Source organism: Macaca nemestrina, chromosome 17 (genome assembly GCF_043159975.1).
Source record: "Macaca nemestrina isolate mMacNem1 chromosome 17, mMacNem.hap1, whole genome shotgun sequence".
NCBI classification, from domain to species: Eukaryota; Metazoa; Chordata; class Mammalia; order Primates; family Cercopithecidae; genus Macaca; species Macaca nemestrina.
Window position 1 is genome coordinate 51,213,980 of NC_092141.1, and position 16,426 is coordinate 51,230,405.

Genomic DNA, 16,426 nt, shown 5'->3' on the forward strand with positions numbered 1-16,426 from the left:
ATCTTTGCATGAGGTAGCCCTCTCCTTAGACCTACCCATTAGGGGTTGGCTAGTTAGCCTTCCTCTTCGCAAGATAGGCACTTGACCCAGATCTTGGCCCTGGACCATGAAGGTCAAGTACACATCACTTTACAAACCCACCCTGGATCACTTGAGGCAAGGATTTGAAGACCAGCCTGGCCAACATGGCAAAACCCTGTGTCTACTAAAAATACAAAAATTAGCTAGGTGTGGTGGTACACGCCTGTAGTCCCAGCTACTCAGGAGGCTGAGACATAAGGATTGCTTGAACCTGGGAGGCAGAGGTTGCAGTGAGCTGAGATTGTGCCACTGCACTGCAGCCTAGGCAACAGAGCAAGATGCTGTCTTAAAACAAACAAATGAACAAAAAAACCACCCTGATAGTTTTTGTTGTTGTTGTTGTTTGTTTGTTTGTTTTTGAGATGGCGTTTTGCTCTGGTTGCCCAGACTCGAGTGCAATGGTATGATCTCGGCTCACCGGAACCTCCGCCTCCCGGGTTCAAGTGATTCTCCTGTCTCAGGCTCCCAAGTAGTTGGGATTACAGGCATGCACCACCACGCCCAGCTAATGTTGTATTTTTAGTAGAGACGGGGTTTCTCCATATTGGTCAGGCTGGTCTTGAACTCCCGACCTCAGGTGATCCACCTGCCTTGGCCTCCCGAAGTGGTGGGATTACAGGCGTGAGCCACTGTGCCAGCCCTGCCCTGATAGTTTTTACCATGACATGATAAAAGAAGGAAGTTTTATACTTCAGATTCTCTATCACTACTGACTTGCATCATAATTTCAGAAGTCTTCTTCATCTCTAATTATCTTAAATTGACATCCCACCTCCCTCCCAACCCCTAAATATCTCTTTCAAAATTACATAAAATGAGAACTTAAAATCATGACTCCTTTGTAATGTATGTAACTGCTAACCATGTAGGAAGAACTCTGATTAATGGAGTTTCCTCAAAGTGAGGTCCACCTGCATCTGGCTGTGTCAGAAACTAAAGAAGCACATTTGAGGAAAATATTCTGTTCTGCCAATGAGCTATTCCTTTGGCATGACAGCTGAGAGAATGAGGAGATCAAGCGGAATGAAAGGGAGCGATATGCCCTTCCAATGACTGGTCCAGCAGCTCTCTCTTGCTCAGGCAAGGCTGGGACGGATGCACCAATTCTAGAGGCTGCCCATGGAGAAGAGAGCCATCCTCAAAAACTGGGATGAGAAGCCAGGTCTTTGCCAATCTTAGGGACAACTGGGGACTGCCAGAGGCTTATTATCCCTACAGAGTCAGCCAGACAGATCTGTTTTGAAGGAGCTTGGGTCCCCAAGGCCCTTGCCTGTGAACCAAGGAATTCTTATATTTGTTAGTGACAGGAAAAGAGCTAGAGAGAGATCAGTCTTGCATGTGTATGGAGGAAGAAAAAGGGGAGTCTTGGAGGTTAGGAAGAAGCTAAGCAAGGGAAAAGAGATACTTTGGAGGAAATGTCCTTGTGCTACCTGTGGTATCACTCCTACCCTGACCACCCTCTCCATGCACCTGCCCTGGACTAGACATGATTACTCAGGGAACTTGGAGACAGGCTGCTATTCCGAGCCAGCTGTGATGATTTTTGTTTCAGCCAATAGGCAGGAAAGAAGACATGCTTTTCTTCACCAGATAAAGGAGAAAAGGCCAGGTGTGGTGGTTCACACCTGTAATCCCAGCACTTTGGGAGCCCAGTGCAAGCGGATCACGAGGTCAGGAGTTTGAGACCAGCCTGGCCAACATAGTGAAACCCCATCTCTACTAAAAATACAAAAATTAGCCAGGCATGGTGGCGCGTGCCTGTAATCCCAGCTACTCGGGAGACTGAGGCAGGAGAATCACTTGAACCCGGGAGGCAGAGGCTGCAGTGAGCCTAAATCACGCCATTGCACTTCAGCCTGGGCAACAGAGTGAGACTCCGTCTCAAAAAAAAAAAAAAAAAAAAAAGAGAAAAATCAGAAGCTGAAGAAACAGGCAAGATTCAAGTAATTAGGAGTGGGGACCTGTGAACCGCTTCTTGCTGGAAGAAGTGGGGTCCCACCCTTTCCTGAAATCCCAGAGCTCTGTCCCAAAAGAGTAGGTCCTGATTCCAGGGTGGCCCTGTCAACGTAAGGGAAGTTCTGTAACCTTGTCAACACCAGAGATTCTGTGGCTATCAGGCACCTCTGAGGTAGAATAATGGGGAGGAGGGAGTCTTTGGGAAGAGAGAGAGAGAAAGGAGACAGTCATTGCTTCTGCTGTTTTCTAGGCCTAGAATGCTCTCCCCATAACCAGCCCTCCAACATTCTTTCTCCACCGTGAACCCCTAGACATGCAGAAAGTGTAATTTAAATGTTGCTTCCTCTGAAACCTTTCCCTGCCTGAACTAACGCCAGGCAGTTAGTTTGTTCCTCCTTGGTATAACAGGAATAGGTGGGAGATATCAAAATAAAGGTGGAGGCAGTTTAGCATCCCCAGAAGGGAGGCTAGTTTCCAAATTGGATCGTAGCTTCCAAAAGTTTTGCTACATTCCTAAATCTCTGATTCCAAATTAGTGGGTTCATGGCAGCCTGTGATTGTTGCTGATTTTGCCCTGTATTGATGAATCCCAATGTCCAGGAGACCTGAAACGCAACAAGGAACCGAGTACCAAGGACAGAAACAGGAGTAAGCACCAAGGTAAGTGAGGAGGGGCCGCAGGGGATCCAGAGCAGAGGGAGATTTGGCATAAGGAACAACTGGGAGGTGCTGTAATTTAGGGTTATGATCAAGAGCAGAGACTTGGCATCTGAGAGGCCTGGGTACAAATCCAAGTTGTGCCACTTGAAGCTATGTAACCTTCAGCAAGCTATGGAGCCTCTCTGCCCTCTGTTTCCTAAGCTGTAAAACAAGCATGACAATAAATCCAACCTAGTAAAGTTTCATTTTGTTTTGTTTTGAGATGGAGCTTCACTCTTGTTGCCCAGGCTGGAGTGTGATGGTGCAATCTTGGCTCACTGCAACCTCCGCCTCCTGGATTCAAGTGATTCTCCTGCCTCAGCCTCCAGAGTAGCTGGGATTACAGGCACATATCACCACATCTGGCTAATTTTTGTATTTTTGGTAGAGACAGGGTTTCACCATGTTGGTCAGCCTGGTCTTGAACTCCTGACCTCAGGTGATCCACCCACCTTGGCCTCCCAAAGTGCTAGGATTACAAACATGAGTCACTGCACCTGCTCCTAGTAAAGTTTTAATCTGAAGCATGTAAAGTTCTTAGCCCAGGGCCTGGTACAGAGGATGGAGCCTCGAATTCAATGTAGCCCATCTCTATCTGGTCCTCCTATTTCCAGTTTGGGTCATGGCAGCATCATTTTGCTCAAAGGCACCAATTGCATCCTCTGACAGACCTGCAAAGGAGCTGAATTGCCTTCCTGCATTGCTTTCTCACCTCAGATTTTGGGGGTTGGCATCCAGCATGGGGAACGAGCTTCATCCGAGGAATGAGAAAATGAGACGGATGGCACATCTTCTGAAAAGCAGGTAACTGGAGGCTAGAGAGGTGTGGCAGGCCAGAGGTGTTCAGATTAGACCAGGGAAGAGTCACCAGGCTGGGAGACCCTATATGTGCCTATCTGGGGATGGTGCATCCTGCTTCAGAGAGGTTATTCCACCTCCTTCATTCTCCACATTCACTGTATCCAGAGAAGGCACCTGTACAGCTTCCCCTGGCAATCTCACCGTCCTGACAATCAAAGAGTTCGTTCGTCCTTCTCTAGCTGCAAGCTCAGCACAGGCCAGACCTCTTTCCTTCCTAAGAAGAAAAGGAACACCACCACCTAGCCAGGTGGGATGAAGGAGAGAAGCCCAAATCCTTCTAGCCCGCTCAGTCCAGAGTCAGCCCTCGCAGCTCCAACTCCGTTCCCTAAGGCGTCGGGGACTCACTTATCCGAGAGAGGAACCAGCCCCGCAGGGTACAAGGCAAATGTGAGTGTTGCCACGGCTGGATCGATCACCTTGCTGTGGAGCCCAAACTGGCTCCACATTGGCCTGGCACTTGGTGCCCCTCACCATTTGGCCTGATCTACCCTGCCGACCTCCTGGCCTCCTCTCTACCTCTTTCCTCCAACGGTAGGACTGGAGGGGACCCGAGACAGACAAACAACTCTTGGGCGTGTGGGCCCTGCCCGATACTAGAGCATCGGCGGGCCGGAATTGGCTGATATCTCCCGTGTTCTGATTGGGCAGGCGGCGGCCTGTATCTCATTCACAGAAAGCTTTGCTTCTCTTCTGCTGGAGCTTGGACATCGAATGTTGCTTCACTTTCTGCACTTTGCACAGGTAGCTGTACTCATTCGATGTAAATAGATACAATTCAGCTATATGGTTTCCGCAGATGACGTGCCCCCAAATGCAGTGTTGGGCCCTCAGGGATGGCTGAATCTGTCCGTTTATTGTATCCCATATCCAAATCACAGCTGTACGACTGAATGGGACCAGGCTTATGGGAACTCTGGGGGCTGCATTTTGCATATCCAGGTGAGGCCACGGTTTGTTTTGTTTTGTTGTTTAGACGGAGTCTTGCTCTGTAGCCCAGGCTGGAGTGAAGTGGCGCGATCTCGGCTGACTGCAACCTCCGCTCTCCCGGGTTCAAGCGATTCTCCTGCCTCAGCCTCCCGAGGAGCTGGGACTACAGGCGCCCACCACCACGCCTGGCTAATTTTTGTATTTTTAGTAGGACGTGGTTTCGCCATGTTGTCAGGGATGGTCTCGAACTCTTGACCTCGTGATCTGCCTGCCTCGGCCTCCCAAAGTGCTGGGATTACAGGGGTGAGCCACAACGCCTGGCGAGGCCACGGGTTTATCCGGTGAGACCTTTTGCTGGGTTAGCCTTTCACCCACTTTCACCAGCAGTCCTTTCTACCATTTATACTTGTATTTCATATTTCTTTGTCTTTAGTCATGCTGTTCCACATACTAGGAAAGCTTTCTTCTCATTCACCTACTTTTAAAATGTGGCTAAAGTTCCTGCTCACTAGGACTCTTGGAGAAAAAGCCGATTGCAGGACTTGGACAGGGAAAACACAAAGTGAGCCTGGAATATTCAATATATATTTAGAAACAAAAACTTACAAAAAGTTGCAAAAGTGAAAATAGTACAAGAAATACCTACATACCCTTTACCCAAATTCACCTATTACTAACATTTTATCCCTTGCTTAATCACCTTACTGGGCTTTATCCATTTTTTTTTTCTGAACCATTCCAGGGTTTCATACATCAATTAGCTCTTACCCCTAAATATTTCTGTGTGTATTTCCTAAAAATAGAGATATGCTGTTACACCACAGCACAGTTAACTTTATACACTTACATTTATATAATATTTTTATTTAATCTACCATCCTTATTCCAATTATGTTAGTTGATCTAATTATGTCCTTTTCCTTTCTTTTTTTTTTTTTTTTTTTTTTTGAGATGGAGTGTCGCTCTGTCACCCAGGCTGGAGTGCAGTGGTGAGATCTCAGCTCTCTGCAAACTCCGCCCCCAGGCTTCAGGCTATTCTCTTGCCTCAGCCTCCCGAGTAGCTGGGATTACAGGCGTGCACCACCACGCCCAGCTAAGTTTTGTATTTTTAGTAGAGACGGGGTTTCACCATGTGAGCCAGGATGGTCTTGATCTCTTGACCTCGTGATCCGCTCGCCTCGGGCTCCCAAAGTGTTGGGATTACAGGTGTGAGCCACTGAGCCTGGCCCTAATTATGTCTTGTACAGCATTTTCTCCATTCCAGTAAAAGATCTAGTCTAGGGTCAGGTTATTCCATCTCCTTCATTCCCCACATTCACTACATCCAGAGAAGGCATCTGTACAGCTTCCCCTTATAATCTCACCGTCCTGACAATCACAGTTCATTCTTCTCTAGCTGCAAGCCTGGCACAGGCCTGACCTCCTCTTTCCTTCCTAAGAAGAAAAGGAGCGCCACCCACCTACCCAGTAGGGTGAGGGAGAAGAGCTCAAATCCTTTTAGACTGCTCACTCTTGAGTTGTCATGTCTCTCTAGCCTCCATAAATCTGGAACATGTACATAGCTGGCATTAAAAAAATACAGACCCTGCCTTATTTTGTTTTTAATGGAACATTCTCCATTTTGTGTTTGTCTGGCTTTTCCTCATGATCAAGATGAAGTTTTGGCCAGGCATGGTGGCTCACGCCTGTAATGGCAGCACTTTGGGAGGCCGAGGTGGGCCGATCATGAGGTCAAGAGATTGAGACTATCCTGGCCAACATGGTGAAACCTCATCTCTACTAAAACTACAAAAATTAGTTGGGTGTGGTGGCACGTGCCTGTAGTCCCAGCTACTCAGGAGGCTGAGGCAGGGGAATCACTTGAACCCAGGAGGCAGAGGTTGCAGTGAGCTGAGATCGCGTCACTGCACTCCAGCCTGGTGACAGACGAGACTGTCTCAAAAAAAAAAAAAAAAAAAAAGAGAGAGAGATGAAGTTCTACATTTTCAGCGGGAATACTGCATAGGCCACGTGTCCTCAGGATATTACATCTGGAGACACACAATGTCCCTCTGTCCTTCATACATGATGTTAACTTTGATCATCTGGTCAAGGTGTTACCCATTTTCTCTACCACATAATTACTGTCCCCTGCCCTTGCAACTAATAAACAGTCTGTGGGGAGACGTTTGAAGACCATCTATATATCCTACTCCTCAACAAAATTTTGTCTTAGATTTAGCATTCATTGATGATCTAATTAAATCTTTACCACGATGGTTGAAATGTCTCTTTGCACAAGAAAGTAAGGAAGTGCTCAAAGAAGAGGAGGATTCAGCAGCAGAATGCCAGGAGTTGGCACATGGCCAAGTCCGAAACACTCTAAGCCAAAATAGATAAGGATAATAACAAATTATACACAATCGAAGGAAAATAGTAATCCATGAATTCATAAAGAAATGAGTGACTACATCTTCCTGCTCCCTTAAATCTCAGTTCAGCCTTCTTGTCCCTCAGTGGTAGATGTGCCCCTCTATGCTACCATCTCCTGCTGTGCTTCTCAACCTGCCACAATAATGTGACACTTTCCTGACTGCAGAATGGAGCTGAACTGAGTCCTGGGCTCTACCTTCCCTACCCTAAAGGGAGTAGGCTCTATAGACTGGAGTGTGAGGCCTGAGGCTGAGGGTCTGGCTCCTAGGAATTCAGTCTTGCCATAGCTTCAAGGTCTTCTTGCCCAGAGGCTCAGCCCTGCCTCTAGGAGGAGGTTTCTCTTTTCTCTTTTTAAGAAACAAGTTACTCTGAAGTCAGCTCTCTATAGGGTCCTCCACCCACCACTTTGCTGTGCAACCCAAGTGAGGCTCTTCCTCCAAAGAGTAAAACATTGTTGACATTTCAGCTAGTGCCCAGAACCCTGTTCAGGGGTCAATGATTTAGTGCCAGCTTTCTCTCTCCTCCTTCCCTGACCATTTGCTGGCCCAGCAGAGGTTCCCTCCCTCCAAGAAGGGAGGATTCTTCCCCAGGACACCAGGGCCATGCGGCTCCTCCACCTGCAGCACCTGCTCCCAAGTCCCACACAGGAATATTCATCCTGCTCCACCCCGCGACCTCCTCTAGGGAGCTTCATTTCTGGGAAGAACCAGATCTGAGCATCTAGACCAAATTGATCTCAGGTATCCTTTCTTGGAATTGGAAGAATGACAGTAAGAAAAACAGGCAACATTCATTGAGTATTAGAGTGATGAGGAGCAAGCCAAGGTGATGCTGGTGCGCACCTGTAGCCCCAGCCATTTGGGAGACTGAGGCGGGGGGATCACTTGAGCCCAGGAATTTGAGGCCAGCCTGGGCAACAGGAGGCAGAGGTTGCAGTGAGCCAAGATCATGCCACTGCACTCCAGCCTGGGTGACAGGGTGAGACTCTGTCTTTAAAAAAAAAAAAAAAAAAAAAAAGAGCTTAAGTTAAGAATAATTATGGAGGAAAGTCATTTATGTTTAACTATCCTCCTTCCAATTATAATGATTTTGAAGGCTAAGTATAGACATATATACATAATCGATTATAAAGCAATGTATGTACAATGTAGGAAATTCAGAAAATCCAGAAAAATACTAATAACAAAATAAAAGTTATCTTTAAACATTCATCTAATGATGTTAATATTTTGGCATATTTTCTTCAAGTCTTTGATGTTTAACTTTTATTTTTACCAACTAAAAATAAATAGGATCACTGCATTTTGTTTTGTAACATTCTTTTCCCCAACACTGTATCATTTTTTACATTCACTAACTGTTCCTTTCTTTTTTTTTTTTTTTTTGAGACGGAGTCTCACTCTATCACCCAGGCTGGAGTGCAGTGGTGCAATCTCGGCTCACTGAAACCTCTGCCTCCCAGATTCAAGCAATTCTCCTGCCTCAGCCTCTCGAGTAGCTGGGATTACAGGCACGCGTCACCATGTCCAGCTAATTTTTGTATTTTTAGTAGAGACAGGGTTTCACCATGTTGGCCAGACTGGTCTTGAACTCCTGACGTCGTGATCTATCTGCCTCGGCCTTCCAAAGTGCTGGGATTACAGGTGTGAGCCAACGCACCTGGCCTCACTAACTATTCTTTAAGAACAATTTTAATTATTACATGGGATTCCATTTATCTAGGTCTAATCTCCACCCCACTGCCTTGTAGAGGACGAGCTGGCAGCCTCTGTACAAAGGCGCAAGATCCGTGGAACCTCACAAACTGTTACCAACCAAGGGGAAGACAGTGGTTTTTACAAAGGCAAACAGGGCATGTCTCACTCGCCTGTTAGAATTCAGGCCTTTGGCAAATATTTACTCAATCTCGTGGGGTGCAGACACTGAGATAGATGGAAAACACCCCTTACCTCCCAGGAGTTCATGAAGAGACCAACTGTAATGGCACATACTCCGTGTCTCTATAGGCTGGCGGGATGGACACAGGGACTTCGAGGGAACAATTCCTTACGCAAGGGAAGAAGGGTTCACAGGAACTACCGCAGGCACGATGTTGGTGCTGGCACCCTGGGGAAGGGGTGAAAGTCCCCAGAAATCCTTTCAGATAGTCATCAAATTGGCAAGCCCACAGGCATCCATCTAGCTATTATCTCACAAAGGAGTTGCTTATTTATTTATTTATTTTTTACGACTGCTTCCGTGGTTCACCTGTGTGTTCTTTCAAATCCCCAAGTGATGTTACCAGTTCCTTAAAAGTTTCCTGGGCTGGGCCGGGCGCGGTGGCTCACACCTGTAATCCCAGCAGTTTGGGAGGCCGAGGCGAAAGGATGGCTTGAGCCCAGGAGCTCGAGACCAGCCTGGGCGAGATGGCAAAACCTCACCTTTACAAAAAAGTTTTTTTTCTTTAAATAGCCGGGTGTGGTGGTACAGGTTTGTAGCCCCAGCTACTAATGAAACTGAGACATGAGAATCTCTTGAGCCCAGGAGTTCGAGGTGGGAAGTTTCCTCTGAGTTCCTTGGTTAAATTGGTCAGAAGGAGAAAGGGAGAGGATTATCCAAATTACTTGGATGTTTACACTACTTGCTTTTCTACCTCTGGCCTTCTTAAGCTGTCTTTGGTGGTCCTAGGAGGAGGGGTGGGTCTCAGGGTGACAGGGGCAATGTGGTTGGTTGCAAAGCTGCTCTTCTTATCAACCATTCATGCCCTGGCATTCGCCCTGGGCTGGGGGAACTTCAGAAGGGAAATGTCCTGTTTTCCCCACAGTCCGATCAGAGCTCACCATTTCCAAGCCTGAGCCCAATGGCTCTCCATCAACCTCATTCTCACAGTAGATAGTGCCATATGCTCCAGTGATCTGAGCTTCATACAGCCACAGACTTAGCAAAAGGCTTCTATCACCTTCATATTCAGTCTGTGGAAACAGCGAGTGTTCTTGGCTGGTTCTGTTTGTTTGTTTCTTTGTTTGAGTCTTGCTCTGTCACCCAGGCTGGAGTCAAGCATGATCTCGGCTCACTGCAACCTCCACCTCCCAGGTTCAAGCAATTCTCCTACCTCAACCTCCCAAGTAGCTGGGACCACAGGCGCCTGCCACCACCCCTGGCTAATTTTTGTATTTTTAGTAGAGATAGGGTTTTACCATGTTGGCCGGGCTGGTCTTGAACTCCTGGCCTCAAGTGATACACACGCCTCAGCCTCCCAAAGTGCTGGGACTACAGATGTGAGCCACGGTGCCTGCCTTGTTCTTGGCTGGTTCTAGCCTGGGAGTGGGTGGGTGGCATGAGGACAGAAATGGGAGGAGCTGGAATGGAAGTTAAGGGCACCCTGGGAAGGGCCTCTCTTAGGAGTTTAAATTTTGTTCTCGAAGCAGTGGGAAGTCATCCACCCTGTTCAGCAGGGCAGAGACATCACCAGTTTGTACTTTAGAAAAGTAACTGCTGGCCGGGCGCGGTGGCTCAAGCCTGTAATCCCAGCACTTTGGGAGGCCGAGGCGGGTGGATCACGAGATCAGGAGATTGAGACCATCCTGGCTAACATGGTGAAACCCCGTCTCTACTAAAAAAAAATACAAAAAGTTAGCCGGGCGTGGCGGTGGCGCCTGTAGTCCCAGCTACTCGGGAGGCTGAGGCCGGAGAATGGCAGGAACCCGGGAGGCGCAGCTTGCAGTGAGCCGAGATTGTGCCACTGCACTCCAGCCTGGGCGACTGAGCGAGACTCCGTCTCAAAAAAATAAAAATAAAATAAAATAAAAAAAAGAAAAGTAACTGCTGGCACTGAAGAGGATGGATTGAAAGGCAGGGCCCTGGCGCAGGGCCTGAGCCAGGGCAGAGGAGAAGGGGCAGATTCCAGAGAAACTCAGAAGCAGAAAGCCCTGAGTTTACTGAGGGGGTTGAATGTGGGAGGGGAGGAAGGCAGCATGTAACATCTGCAGCTTGAGTGAATGGGAGGCACTCCTTATCCAGGACAGAGAATTCTGGCAAAGGATGTGGAGATGATGGGCTCCAGGCTATCCACGCTGAAGGTGTAGTGGCTGTGGGACAGCTTGTCCAATGGCAGTAACACATGCCAGTCAGGGCTTGAGAGAGGGAGTGGGGTGCTCAGATAGGTCATCAGCACACTCCACTAGGAGCAGAGGGGGTAATATTAATAACATTTGGCTGGCCACGGTGGCTCACGCCTGTAATCCCAGCACTTTGGGAGGCCAACGCAGGCGGATCAACTGAGGTCGGGAGTTTGAGACCAGCCTGACCAACATGGAGAAACCCCATCTTTACGAAAAATACAAAATTAGCTGGGTGTGGTGGCCCATGCCTTTAATCCCAGCTACTCGGGAGGCTGAGGCAGGAGAATCGCTTGAACCTGGGAGGTGGAAGTTGCGGTGAGCTGAGATCGTGCCATTGCATTCCAGCCTGGGCAACAAGAGCGAAACTATGTCTCAAAAAAAGAAAAAAAAAAAAGTAAATAAAATAAAATAAAATTAAATTAAAAAAAAAAACCGGCTGGGTGCGGTGGCTCATGCCTGTAATTCCAGCACTTTGGTAGGCCAAGGTGGGTGGAGGTCGGGAGTTTGAGACCAGCCTGGCCAACATGGTGAAACCCCGTTTCTACTAAAAATAAAAGAATTAGCTGGGCATGGGGGCGTGCACCTGTAGTTTCAGCTTCTCAGGAGGCTGAGTTGGAAGAATCACTTGAACCTGGGAGGCAGAGGTTGCCATGAGCCAAGATCGCGCCACTGCACTCCAAGCTGGGCAACAGAGCGAGACTCCGTCTCAACAACAACAACAAAAAATGTTAGCAGTCTGCAAGTGGAGCCATGAGGGGTTGGCACCTGCCCCACTCTATTCCCTCTGTGAGAACATCTGGAAAGAAGGGTTGGTTAGAAAATTAGAGGACTCAGCCTTGGAGAAGCCCCTGGGGCAGGCAGAGCTGAAGAAACGAGGGAGTGGGTAGAAAGATGCAGAGACTAGGAAGCCATGAGGGTGGGAGGCATTAACAATATTCAGGGCTCCAATGGAGTGAAGGAGTAGGACAGGGAGGAGGCCCATGGGTTGAAGCAAAGAGGAGCCTAAGGGTGCCTCCCTTGAAATGGTATCTTCCCCTAGGATGAAGGGGAAGAAAGCCAGATTGCAGGAAGCTGAGGATTGAATGGGGCTTGAAGAAGCGGAGAGTGGGTCTGGTTGCTTCTTAGGAGCGGCCTACTGATGAATGCAGAAGAGAGAAACAGGACAATGACTTGAGGGCAGGGTAGGGTTGGGGCCAGTTTCCCTTAGAAGGGGGTATCCTGAAATGTTTGTGGTTTTGAGGCAGACGGGAGGAGAAAGAAGAACTAACAGAGTCTCCTGAAGCACACAGAAGGTTGGGCTGGAAAGCAAAAGGGACATCTCATCTTTGGAAGAGCAGAGACAATAGGGCCTGAACCAGGCAGAAGTGGAGGAGTGAGGCGGGGAGAGAAGGAGAAATGAACAGGATCTGATAACCAGTAGAGTGCCAGGGAAGATGCACAGAAGACTGAGGCTTCCAGCCTCTGAGCCAGAGGCGGATTCAGGAGAGTAGGAGGAGGTGGCTTCGGGAGGGAAGAGGTCTCAGTTGCCTTTAGCCTCCTTGAGTTTTAGGTGTCTGGGAGACCCACAGGTGGCCCTCTGTAGGCGGCTGGTGTGAGGGGCTGGAGCCCTGGGGGCTCAGAGGCAGTGGTGGGAATGGGTGGAGGTGTCTGGGGGTGGGGAGGTTGTGAGAGGCAGGGAAAGGGTCTGAGAAAAAGCTTCCAGAAGGATAGACCCAAAAGGAGGAGTATGTTGGCAAAGCCCAAGAAAAGTGTGCTTCAAGGAAGAGTGCCCATTAGAGCAACTGGTTTTATTAATGCCTATAACAATGTATTTAAAAATTTTATTAGCCGGGCATGGTGGCACCCACCTGTAACCCCAGCTACTCAGGAGGCTGAGGCAGGAGAATCGCTTGAACCTGGGAGGTGGAGGTTGCAGTGAGCCGAGATCGCGCCACTGCACTCCAGCCTGCGCGACAAACTCCATCTCAAAAAAAAAAAATAAATAAATAAATAAAATAAAATAATAAAAAAATGTATGAGCAATCCACAGGTAAGTGCAAATGGAAATCTCCAAGTTTGCAGATGCATTTTCCTGCTCCTGAAGTGCCAAGGTGACAGGGATGAACTGCAGAGGGATCTTGCAAGTAAGCAGAAAAGTGACAAATGAACTGCACTATGAGTAAGTATAAGGTAACATACTTGATAACATAATCTAGATTATATTGGCCAGGAGGACAAATCCTGAGCTCTCAGTTACAACCTCGGAAAGGAGCCAGGAGTCAGTGTAGACGTATGGGTCAGTCCCTCCGTATTAAGAATCTTTAACCTGGGGCCTGAAGACCATCTTCTGGGATTTCAAGCACCCTGCCTCCCCCAGAAATTGAGAAGTGTGGGGAGAGAGGAGCAGGAGAGAGGAGATCCTCAGAGGGGTTTGGAAACCCAGTCCTGGAGTTCCCTTCAACATGCTAACCTAATGTTGGGCCTCCGGAGGAGGGTGTGGTTCTGAGGTTTCTCCCCCTCCCAGTTTCCCAACTCGCTGAAGAAACTTACCCTTGACATGCAAATGATGGAAACACATTGGTGTCTGGGGCACTTTGGTTTGTGGTTTTTACCATCAGCTGTCTCTGAGGTTGAGCGTGTGGATCTGTCTCAGCAAGGCTAGCAAATTGCAAGTGCTCAGAAGGGAGAGAGGGGGCTATTCCTGGGGTCTGGGCCCAGATGGGCAAATGGGTCTTTAAGGCAGACTTTTCCAGGAGGAGGGTGCAGACCCTTTGCAAGTTGTTTGGGGACATAGCTTAGATTGCATCTGGCCTTCACCCTCCTCAGATCCCCTAGGTGGCAGGGTGCTTGGTGGTCACCACCTGATCCAGGCTACCCACTCCCAAATTGGAGTATGAAACGAAAGCACGTGGGAAAAGAATAGCAAAGGTCAATTTCCTATTTATTAAACAAGTTCTTCCATGGAAAATCTTCCCAGGGCTCAGCAGCCCTTGAAGTGATCAGGGATGCAGGGGAGGTTGGGGGAGAAGAAAATGGGAGATGGCAGGTGTAGACGAGTGATAGCTTTGATTTGTTTCCCCTTCCCACCATCTCCTGTGGCCTCAGCATTTGATTTGGTTTCCTTTCCAGGGCCCTAATTCCAGGGAGCTGCCCCTCCTCCACACCTGTGTCCCAAGCCCCAGCTGTGCGTCCTCACCCTGGGTTCCTGGCACTGACCTGGAACCTGTCGGGCAGCCCTACTCTTAGCTCCCCGCGGAATCTCGGAGGTCTCAGGTCTCCTCCGCCCACCCTCTCCGCAGCTGGGAGGGGCAGGATGCCCCGCACCCTGCTCTGCGCGGGAGGTCGAGGCGCCCCGCTCACGCCCTCCTGCCCGCAAGCTGGGGAGTCACTGCGGCCCGGGAGGGAGGGACAGGGAGGGCATTTTTCCAGTCTTCACCAGGTGCTTCCCTCTCCACCCCCCGCAACCGTGTAGGTTTCTGGACCCCCAGGTCCGCTTCCCTCCTCGCTGGAAAGGGGTCGGCCATCGGGAAAGGGCCCGGGGGCGCCGCAGCCTGGCCCCCACCCCGCCCGCAGCCCCGCTCCTCCCCGCGCGGCCCCACTTGTGGCCCTGCCGGCAGCCGCGCAGGGACAGCTGCATTTCTCGCCGCCCGCCGCTAGGAAGCCGGCCTCGCCTCGCTTTCTCCGCCTCCCCGCGCCCCAGCCGCGCCGCCGCCGCCGAGCCCGGCCCCGCCGCCGCCGCTGCGGATTGCAGCCCCTCCCCCGCCCGGCCCGCGGCCCGGCCCCTGCGGCCCGCGCGGAGCGGACGCGCGTGGCGCTGCCCGGTAAGATCCCCGCGCTCCCGCAGCTCCCGCCCGGCCCTGGGCGCGGTCCTCGCCGGCGCCCCGCGCGCAATCCCGGCCCCGGCCCGGCGGCCCCACCTTCTCCGGACCCGTTGCACAGGCGCCGCCGGGAGGGCCGGGCCGTCGCGAGTTTGATTCCCGGGACTGTCGGCGCGGCTCCCCGGGAGCTCCGCGTGCGGCAGGTCCCCGCCCGCCCTTCCTTCCCGAGCCCCCACCTCATCCCGGGCCCCGGGCGCGGGGGGCGTGCGGGCATCTGGGGGGCCGGGAGCGGGGCGCGCGATTAGACTGGGGGGCGCGGGCCGGCGGCGCAGGGAAGGGAGACGAGGCCTCCCGGAGCCGGCGCCGCCCGAGTCCCCTCTCCCGCGGCTCCCTCTTTTGTGTGGGCGCCCCTCCCCGCAGTGCCCGGGCCTGGGGGCGCAGGCTGGGCGGCGACGGCAGGCGGGGGCGCCTGATGGGAGCTGAGCGCCTTTCAAGGGGAGGGGAGCTTCGCTTCCTGCCCCCGCCGATGTCACAGGTCGGCTCAGCCTTTTTTGGTCCCTCCCGGTCCCCTGGGAGCTGTATCTCCCGTCAGCTCGGCCAGAGAAAGTTGGGAATGCGCTGTCCCCGCCCCTGCTCCCCCGCCCCGCCGGCTCCTGTGCCCCGGGCTCTGAGCTCCAAGGGGCTGGTGTCGGCGTTTATTCATTCCGCCCTCTTCCTTTTGTCGGTCGCATGGTCGCCTTACACCCAGCACTGCCCTGCCCATTTCTTTTCCCCCTAAAAAAAGTTTTAGCTCCGAGAAACGTGCACTGAAATGAAATTCCTGAGAAGGAATGTGTTTTAAGGGGAGACAGGGTTTAGATTTTCCTTTTTTTGGTGGGGCAGAAGGTGAGGGGACTCCCTGGGAGTTTAGAAACAGGATGTCCTAGAGGCGATAGATGCAAGAAGACCATCCACCGTGCTCCCCACCTGATCAGCAGGCAGCGTCTTGTAGCCAGAGGAATGAACCTTCCCTGGGTGATCCCGGAGCACCTGAGCCACCTGGCCCAGGAGAAAGGACTCAGGGAGATGTTCTGGGCCTCTCACCCCTTTTCTTTATAGCCAGCTGTGCCTAAAGGAGGTGAGGGGCCCCAGGAATTCTCTCATGGAGGAAGTCATGTCACCATGCGGTTGGGCCCCTGCTGCATCAAGTGTGAAGCTGGGTCCTCTCTGTTGTTGGGGGTCAGTCCCACTGGTATCTCAATTTGAATGGAGGGTGCCATCTCTGGGATGGAGACGTGCTGCTGGGAGAAACCTGGCTCAGACCTCCAGGAAGCTGGAGCCTGTGCAAGAGGGCTGGATGTGAAACTTCCCTGTCCACTTTCTGCAGCTGGAAGGGTCAGGACAAAGGAAACAGGATACTGCTACCGACCTGGGCACATCCTTGAATAGAAGAGAGACCCTGGACAGCAAGGATGGCCCAGGGATGTTGATATGACTAGAGCTGTATCCCCAGCTGCTGGGTCAGGCCAACTAGGCTCAGAGGTTGGAGTCATGGGCCCCTTTGAGAATCTGGTGAAAGCTCTAACTCCTCTCCCTCCAAAATGCACGTGTGTA

The 16,426-nt window shown here is 50.9% G+C and overlaps 1 protein-coding gene across 7 annotated transcripts in view; it reads left to right on the forward strand.

Moving 5' to 3' along the window:
* Positions 1-14,703: 14,703 nt before the first annotated feature.
* The window catches only part of LOC105476804 (CUE domain containing 1), a 106,516-nt gene continuing 104,793 nt past the window's right edge, over positions 14,704-16,426 (forward strand). For 3 of the 7 annotated variants that reach the window (XM_071082894.1, XM_011733015.2, XM_071082893.1), the window contains exon 1: positions 14,712-14,836. The gene's annotated coding sequence lies outside the window, so the exon portion shown is untranslated. Of the gene's footprint in view, positions 14,837-16,426 lie in introns of all 7 variants that reach the window. The other 4 variants (XM_071082890.1, XM_024791241.2, XM_071082891.1 and 1 more) reach the window with 4 other exon arrangements.